Source organism: Pteropus vampyrus, unplaced genomic scaffold (assembly GCF_000151845.1).
Source record: "Pteropus vampyrus isolate Shadow unplaced genomic scaffold, Pvam_2.0 Scaffold82, whole genome shotgun sequence".
Lineage (NCBI taxonomy): Eukaryota > Metazoa > Chordata > Mammalia > Chiroptera > Pteropodidae > Pteropus > Pteropus vampyrus.
Window position 1 is genome coordinate 8,718,760 of NW_011888863.1, and position 9,617 is coordinate 8,728,376.

The window sequence follows — 9,617 nt, forward strand, 5'->3', positions numbered from 1 at the left end:
TTGATATCTTTACAGTTATTTCTCTGTGAATGATTAGTTACAATTTCATTTTGCCATCAAGCATCATGTTTGCCCTTGTAAGCATAAGCTCATAGCAGGAAAAAGATACAGTTGGAACAAATAATAATTATTAAAATGATAGAAATACAAAATAAAAACTGCTCATGTTTTAACTTGTCATCTACTTTAAATGTCTATTCTTAATGGCCAGCAAAATTCTATATAGCAAATAAGCATATTTTAAATCTATCAGAGAAATAACAGCAGTAATACTCATATTAATTGGTAAAGATCTCTGCAAATTATTCTGACCACCGGGCTGTTCTCCTAACATCTCTAGGATTCAATCTTTTTGAACTGAGATTAGATATAAACTTAAAGGTCTCTTTCAACTGAAAACTTCTATGAATCTAGGACACCTGGATGTTTTCTGCTGATCTGAGTTCCCTGGTAGATTCATGATGGCAGAGCTCAGAAGGCCAACTCAGAACGCATAACCACCATGCTCCCTGGTATTCACAAACAAGTGAGAAGTCACCTGACTCAATGTGCTTTCCAAAGCTATTTTGACTTTTAAGCTACCTTAAACTCAACTGTATAGCAGCCTCAAAGGCTCTAGATAAAGATCTTAAAAAAAAAAAAAAAAAGGCCACTATTTTTCAAGCAATTTCACTTTAATTCTGAAAACAGCAGGAAAAAATACAACTGTCACAGGGGTATTAAGAATAACCCTATTCCAAACAGTAGCTAAAACTACATGTGGAAACAGAAAAATTAACAGAAAAGGATTTAAAAAATAACAAAACATTTATGAATACCTAACTAAATGAATCACTTGGCCTACAGTATTAAAAAAAATGTTTAATATTTTAACCCATGGTTAAATATTGAATCATTCTTTCCTCTTCTCACCTACAGAACATAATTGAGTGTTTTAACCTCAATTATGTCACTATACCTTGTGTTATAATAAATTCTTTACCTGTCCCACTTGATTGCATATTTAACTTTGTAGGAAGCACAGCACCTAATAACGTGTCTTGAACACACCAGGCACTAGCAAATGTTTTATGAAATGATGCAAAAGCAGCTATGTATCTAAACTTCATGTATTATGTAAAGAGAAAATAACGTTTCATACTCATATAACAATATCTTATGCAGCAACTCTTCTGAGTCGTTCAGTTCTGCAAACTTACTGGCACAATAATTCCTGCCAATGAAACCATTTGTTATTCTAGATCTTCTCTTCTGAAGATGACTCATCTAAAGAAGACTTTGTCAGAATCTTCAGATGAGAGGTAGAGATCAGCTCAGACAAAAATGCCTATTTCTGACCTCTCTTAAAATGTTAACTTCTACCACTAAGCCTGCTACTGAAATGTATGTTTAATTGCTGTAAATGAATAAAATTTCGATTTGGTTGTATTGTCTCTTAAAAAAAAAAGGTTATAATAATTGTATTGCCAATTATTTAAAAGAAAAGTAATAAAAAAGTAAACATCAAATATACTGGATTAGGAAATAAATTTTAAAAGTCCTAAAGATGAAAGCCTTTACATTTTGTTTCTCTACACCTTTCATGATCTTTCCTTCTGTTCTCCGTACACCTTTAGAGATGAATTAAGATTAAAGAGCTACACAGAAGACTTCAAAGAAGCACCTGAAATGAATATAGAAACTAAATCATTTTCAGGCTCAAAGATACTCACATAATACTTCTCAGTTACTACTCACTATTTAATGCTAGAACCTAATAGTTTTAAAAACTAAAAGGGAAAAGACAAAATTAACGAAAAATGCAAACATACATATTAGCCTATTTTTCTTAAGCCAGCTAGAGAAGACAGAATACTTTAGCTTTCCAGCTTTGAAATCTGTAAGTCCCAAGAGTCTAGGTCTGAAATTTACAAGTCAATGCTCTAATATGAGGATGGAAAAGAGGAATTCGCACCCTGCTGCCAACCTTTAAGGATATTAAATCCTGATTCTAGAGACTAGTCAAGTTAAAACATGTTTTATACATTTGTATCCTAAAGTTTCTCTTGAAAAACTAAAACAGAGGAACTTATTTTACTTTATTTTAATTACCTTTCATGATAAAAATATTTTCATAAGCATAAATTTCCATGGCTTTGCAGAGACCAAATACACAAGATGGGGGGTAGCTGTGGTTCTGACAGAGAGAGCATAAGAACAGACCTTGGTCACATTTCAGCTCTGAGCATCCTAATATATAACCTAGTCAAGTTACTTAACATTTTAATGCACAAGTGACAGTATCTTTTTCATAGGATTGCAGGGATAATTAAGCGAAATCATTCCGTTGGTACCTAAAACTGGGAGAATGTTCTGCAAAAAACATTTTTACCTCCCTGACTCCTACCCACATCAATTCAATGCAACTTGTCTATTGTGGCTATATCATCTACCCAAACTTTGAGTAGGTAGAACCAATTTCTTTCTTGAGGAAAAACCATTCCCCTGATGATGTGTAGACTGCAGATAAATAGCAGATTACTTTGCTGTGGTACTGATAAAAATTTTACCATGAGACTAAAATAGTAGGAACTCTATAAGCTTAGTTAAGGGCAGCATTAGTGACTCACCGTCATTCCTATAAATTCAAGGAAATCAGGAACCAGATAAATGACACAGAATATAATGATATGACAAAGAGTATACTGATAAACCAGGGCAGTCAATCCCCAAACAAGTAGTTCCCTACTGATATGGGGGAGCTCATTATTATAAGTCAAATCAAGGGTTCTAAACCCTGGCTTCACAATAGAATCACCCAAGGGGCTTATAAAACACACTCGTGTCCAGGCTCTACCCAATCTGGAATTTTAATTAATTGGTCTGGGCTCTAGTCCCAGGGAATTCTATTTTATTAAAAGCTCCCTTGGAGCTGCTGATGTACAATCAGGGCCAAGAACCTCTGATCTAAGTGTTTTAAAAACTCAGAGAGTTAAAGTGAACAATAAGCATCCAAGGACCACACCTTAGACAAAAGCCCTTTATCGCCTGGAGGGAAGCAAGAGAGCACACCAAGCTGAGAGAAAGGAAAAGCAGGTTGACTCTAGCAAACATGCCAAGCTTTCCTGAGATCTAAAAAATCTTTAGAATGTTCTTGGGCATCATGATCACTCACTAAAAGACACCTTTTAAAACTTTCTAAACTCAACAAATTAGTTATTTTCTGGTCCAACTAGTCATACCAGCACCCACCTACCAGAAAACTAAGGAGGGCCCCTCAAATGGTGAGCAGCACTTTCAAATAGTAGAGTTGGGCCAGCCATCAACAGAGGAGATAAGCCCAGCTACTTCATCTCAGGTTAAGCCTTCTTCCCAGTGCCAAGAATTGAAGCTCTGTGAATCAAAGGTTCTGCATTTCTGGGTGCCGGCCCTCCCCACAGCAGCTGAGCAGACTGCTGCTGTTGCTGCTGCCATCCGAGAGCCGATATCTCACACAACACCAAACAAGTCTTTCATTGAACTGAACATTCACCATCATTCTTGTTCTTTATTCTTTAAAACTATGGTTTCAATATGGAATCATATTGCTCTCACCAATGAAACTAAAGACAAGTGCCCTCTAATAGATGGCCACTTAGGACAGAATACTGCAGTTCATAATTGCCCCCTTTCTCTGAACTTATAACATGGTTATCTGATAACATGATAAACATGTTACTTATTCTCTAACAGTTCTACGAGGGTGATGATTATGTTCCAACACATGAAAATCTACTTGAATGTACAAACTCATCTTAAACAGGTATCATTTAGTAGCAATAACAGCAACATTAATAGCTAGTACATAACACTAGTTACTATGTGCCAAGCACTGTTCAAAGGGCTTAAGATACTTTGACTCATAGTTCACAACTCTTGAGGTGGGTACCAGTATTATCCACATTTTGAAGACAAACGAGCTACAAAGAAGAATATGGAACTAGTATGCAGTAAAACTAGGATTAAAATGTAGGCAGTTTTGTTCCTTTAATAAATGTTTAATGATTAGTTAACTTAATTCTGCAGAATTTGTAAAATGGGATATTAATTTGCCTTAGTCTCATGTTTAAAGACTTCTGATGATCCCTTTAGAAGTTTTATTGTTCATTCACCTCTGTTAAATGCAGTAAAGCACTGCAAAATAACTGGGCAAAAAAGCTAGGTGGGAGTAGTCACTTCTAATCTCACCAAGCACAGCACCTGACATAGAAGCACCCACTGGGCTGAGGAACTGTAAGCTGGATTTAACCAGTACAGATCCACCAGTGGCAAATGGAATATCTCATTATTCTCTTGACACTATATTTTACTATGTGTTACTATAAAAATAGTTGAATATTAGTTAAAAGAAAATATCTCATGTGTAAAGGTAAACTTGTACCCTGTACCAAACCAAATTTGTATTTTATTTTTCGTTAACATACATAGGTAAACTTTTCATGTAGGAAACATATAGGTAACAACAAAGTATAGTTTAAAAGATAATTTGCAACAAAAAAAAATTTGACTTTTCACAAATGAGAATAATTTTTTAAAACATTTTATATAACGAACATGATAGATCTGGAGTTACTTTTCTCTACATTTTGTTTTTCAATCTATGCCTCCCACAGGCCTCCCCAAGCCTCTCTCCTTCCAAAAGAAATTGTGCAGGAGGAATTACATCCTGTATCTCTGTACTGTTTATTTCTCTTCTCCCTTCTGTTCTTTTTCTTCCTTAAATTCCCAAATGATGTGAAGTTCTCCAATGCCTTACAATAGAAGAGCTATATGATTTATGGTTTTAATTGTAAGTCGAGCTATAATAGAAAAACTATCATTGCTAAGGGAACTGTATTACATTATATTATATTTAAAAGAAATTGTATGCAATTGTTTTTATAGCTCTTGAGGTGCTGAATTCTACTAAGGGAGGACACTTTTCACTCTGAAAAGCACAGTAAAGGTTTTTTGGACACTGCAGTCATTTAGCCAATTATCTCATGAATAAGCCACGAGAGTATTCAGATACAGTTCAATAATCACTTTCTTACTTGTCTCCAACCTCATGCTGTCAAAAGTATTCATTTCAAACCAAATCTCCACCTTTTATTTTTCTAGTCACAGAGAATCTTGATATTTTTTGAAACACTAAGATTAGCTCAGTGACAATCTCTGAAACTTTGTCCTGAGTACAGTGAGGGTTTTTAGCAATATTCTATAATATCCAATACTGTTTTATAATAAACTGGAAAAAATCAAGTAACATAATTGTATTTGTAGTCCCAATAGTTTTATTTCCATCCTGTCTTCTAGCTTGCATTATGTTTATATCTGTTACTGATTCACAAATCATGCCTGTTTGCCCATTATGAATAGCTCAAATCAGTTAGAGAAATATTAAGATATTATGCTTTATTCTTTAAAACTATGGTTTCAAACTGGCATCCTTTCACATCTAGCTATAAAATAAACAAATGCTAAATCTTTTTTTCCAGGAACAGTTCATTAAAAATAAAAAGGGGTTGCAGTTAGAATCAGTAGTAAATGCTTTGAAAATGTTATCTAATGAAGATTTACTGTGTTTGCTTAGAAAGTTAAGACTAAAATTCTTGCGATATTTCTCAGCTGTTTACCCAGCAAACATCTTCTGAATGTATGCTAAGTGCCAAACTCCAAGCCAATCACTGAACATCGTGAATAAACAACCAGAGATAGTGTAGTGCTGCGTCAATCTGCAAACATACCCACAAGTTAGAACTTTCCAATGATATTTATCATGATACTCTGTTTAGGACAGTGAAACATTTTCCCCTTAAAATAGTATAATCCAATGTCTTCAGACCACATCCAAGAACATTTTTCTTTCAGCCTTACATCTAGAACTAACTTCATTGTTCAATGTTCCTTTGGATTTTTAGTTTTTTGATCTGCTTTTCTCATACTTAAGTAATAATCATATGAATGATGCTTTTACTTGAAGATCTCTGTTCTTGGATTTACAAAAGAAATGGTCATCATTATATATCAATGACAAGGTATTTACATGATAGTCACCAAATTATGATTTATGTAATGTTTCTACTTGCAAAAGCTTTAGATGCAGAAAAGAATACTGAATTTAGCCACCTGATATAGTTACAACTCATTTGATAATGTACTTTTCAATTTCAATTCACGACTCACAACTCCATTTTAACAGATAAGAAATTAAAATAATAAAATGCTTACAAATTGAGACCCCAGGCTGGTAAATTAATTTTTCTCTGCCATCGAGGACCATGTAGAACATCAACTCTGATGACTGATACACCTGATAATCTGATGGCAGCTAGAGAGTAAACATAAGACCACAGCTGGAGGTACAGAAGGGAAAAAAAATCAATGTGTCACAGTTGAAATCTGGTAAGTAAAAAAAGCAGATGATGTATCATCAGCAAATGAGCAATTTCTTGTTACCTGGTACATATTTCTGTGTAAATTGTAAAAAAAAATTATTGCCGAATATGTAAATATAGGAAAATATTAATTATCTATGTAGCTAGGGGAAAACCCCTCAAAATAATTTGATATTATTATATAAGGTAGGTGGTACAACCAAGGTTATTTAGAGTGCTGTGATTATAGTAGAAGCAGCAAGATACACTTGCTTTTGACAGAATAAGATGTGATATTATTTAAACAACTGAATGTATTTTACAGATATTAGGCAGATATTTTTAAACTACATGGCAAAAAACATTTGACTTACATAAAATTCACAGTACTAGTAGTAAAAGTAATGCACACACAACTGTACCTACATACATAAACTCAGAATCTTCCGTATGCAAAGCATTGGGCTAGGGATTATGGAGATACAGTAATGATTAGCAGACACCCCTTGCTTCAAGGAGCTTATATTCTAGTAATCATCAAACAAAACAGGATTATTCAATTGATATAACTGAGATTTAGGCACAGTGCAGGAGTAAGAAAAGTTATTTCAACAGAAGCTAACAGAAAAAAAGTATCATAAACATTTAAATTATACATCGGCCAATGTAGAAAAGCAATATAATGGAGGGAGTAAATTAAGGTTCAGATTAACTTTTTTTTTTTTTTGGTACAAAATGAAATAAAGAGATCCAAGGTATATGATTCTGAGTTTTGAGAAATATATACATCCTTGTTAACTACCATCCCAAACAACAGAACATATTCACGATTTGTGAAAGTTCCCTTATACCCCCACTCTTTCCAGTCCCATTGCCATAGACAACTACTGACAGAATGTGTGTCCTCACAGCTTATTTTGCATGTGGATGAACTTCATAGGGAACCATGAAGGCTATAGTCTTTTGTGTCCAGCTTCTTTCAATCATAATATTTTAAAGATTCATCATTGCTGTTGTTCCTTCTATTTCACTAATTTATTTATCTATCCTTACTAGTCTTAATTACATTAGCTTTACATTAAGTCATGGAATCAGCAAGTCCTCCGACTCTGATCTTCAAGATGGTTTCAGCAATTCTAGGTCCTTTGATTTTCCGTAAAAATATTAAAATTGACTGTCTGATTGAAGTGGACATCTTTCTTTGCCTGGCAATTGATCATAAAGGAAAGCATTCAGGCTTTCACCATTGAGTATAAAATGGGCTGTAAGGTTTTTTGTACGTCCCTATTGAGTAGAGAAAGTGCCTGTCTAGTGAACTGAAGGGTTTTATCATAAATTAATATTTATCTGTCAAATGTTTTCTCTGAATATATTGAGATGATCATAGAGGTTTTCCTCCTTTGAATAATTTCAACTTGGTGACTTACATGAATTAATTTTCTTATGCTAAACCAACCTGACTTTTCTGAAAAAAATTACTTGCTCATGATTTAGTATCTTTTTACAACTTGCTGGGATCAATTTTACTGACACTTTGTTAAGGATACTTTCAGTCTGTGTTTAGAATTTTCTTTTCTTGTAGTAACTTAGGCCACAATATTAGAGTTATGCTGGCCTCGCAAACCCAGTTGGGAAGTATCCCTTCCAACTCTACTTTCTAAAGCTTTTGTTTAAGCTTGGAGCTATTTCTTCCTTAAATGTTTTATATAATTCACTAGTGAAGCCATCTGGGCCTGACATTTATTTTGTTAGGTAGGTTACAACTAATAATGATTCTATTTGTTTAATAAATATAGAGCTATCCAGATATTCCATTTCATATTTTCTCATTTTTTGGTAGGTTGTGATTTTCATGCCAATATGCCCATTCTATGTAAGTTGAATTTATGAGCACAAAGTTTTGCAAAGTATTCTCATTATCTTTGTAAGTCCATAGAAATAATGTGCTCTTTTACTACTATTGATAATTTGTGCTGTATCTTTTTTCTGAATCACTTTAATCAGTTATAATCAGTTTATCAATTTTATTAATCTCTTTCAGATGCTGAACATCACTAATTGTCAGGGAAATGCAAATCAAAACCACAGTGAGATATCACCTTACACGTGTTAGAATGGCTATTATCAAAAACACTAGAAATAACAAGTATTGGCAAGGATGTGGAGAGAAGGAAACCCTTGTACATTGCTGGGAAGAATGTCAATTAGTTCAGTCACAGTATGCCTCAAAAAATTAAAAACAGAACTACCACGTGATCCAACAATCCCACCTCTGGGCATTTATCTGAAGAAAATGAAAACAATTTGAAAAGATATAAATACCCTCACGTTCACTGCAGCATTATTTACAATAGCCAAGATACGGAAACAATCTAAGTGTCCACCATTGTATAAATGTATAAAGAAAATGTGGTACACACACACACACACACACACACACACACACACACACACACACAGGAATATTATTCAGCCATAAAAGAGAAAGAAATCTTGCCATTTACAGTAACACAGGTGGACCTCCGAGGGCATTATGCTAAGTGAAATAAGTCAGAGAAAGATAAATATCGTATGAGCTCACTTATATGTGGAATCAAAGCAAAAACAAAAATCAGAGATACAGAAAATAGACTGGTGGTTGCTAGTGGGGGTGGTAGGATGGGGGAAGGGGGCCAAAAGGCACAAACTTCCAGTTATAAAACAAGTCATCGGATGTAATGTACAATGTGGTAACTGTAGCTAAGTATACTGTATTGCATATTTGGAAGTTGCTAAAAGAGTAGATCTTAAAAGTTCTCATCACAAGAAAAAAATGTTTTTCTATATATGGTGACAGATATTAACTAAATTTATTGTGATCATTTTGCAATAAATGCAAATATCAAATCATTATGTTGTTTACCTAAAGCTAATCTAATGCTATATGTCGATTATACCTCAATAAAAAATTACTCAAACAAAACAAATTCATTGATACAGAGAACTGATGGTCACTAGACAGAAAGAGGTTTGGCAGATGGGTGGAAAAGGGAAACGAGTTTAAAAAGTACAAATTCCCAGTTATAATTATAAAAATTCATTGTTATGTAAAGTGATAACATAGGAAATATAGGCAATAACATTGTAATAACTATGTATGGTGCCAGACGGGTGACTGGATGATCATTTTCTAAGGTATATAAATGTCTATCTAGTCACTATGTTTCACACCTGAAAATAATACAATATTGTACATCAAGTATA

General features: G+C 33.8%; 1 protein-coding gene across 1 annotated transcript in view; it reads right to left on the reverse strand.

The window, feature by feature from the left end:
* Nucleotides 1–9,617, reverse strand: part of SLC2A13 (solute carrier family 2 member 13) — a 315,165-nt gene that overhangs the window by 243,698 nt on the left and 61,850 nt on the right. The gene's annotated exons all lie outside the window — the stretch shown is intronic.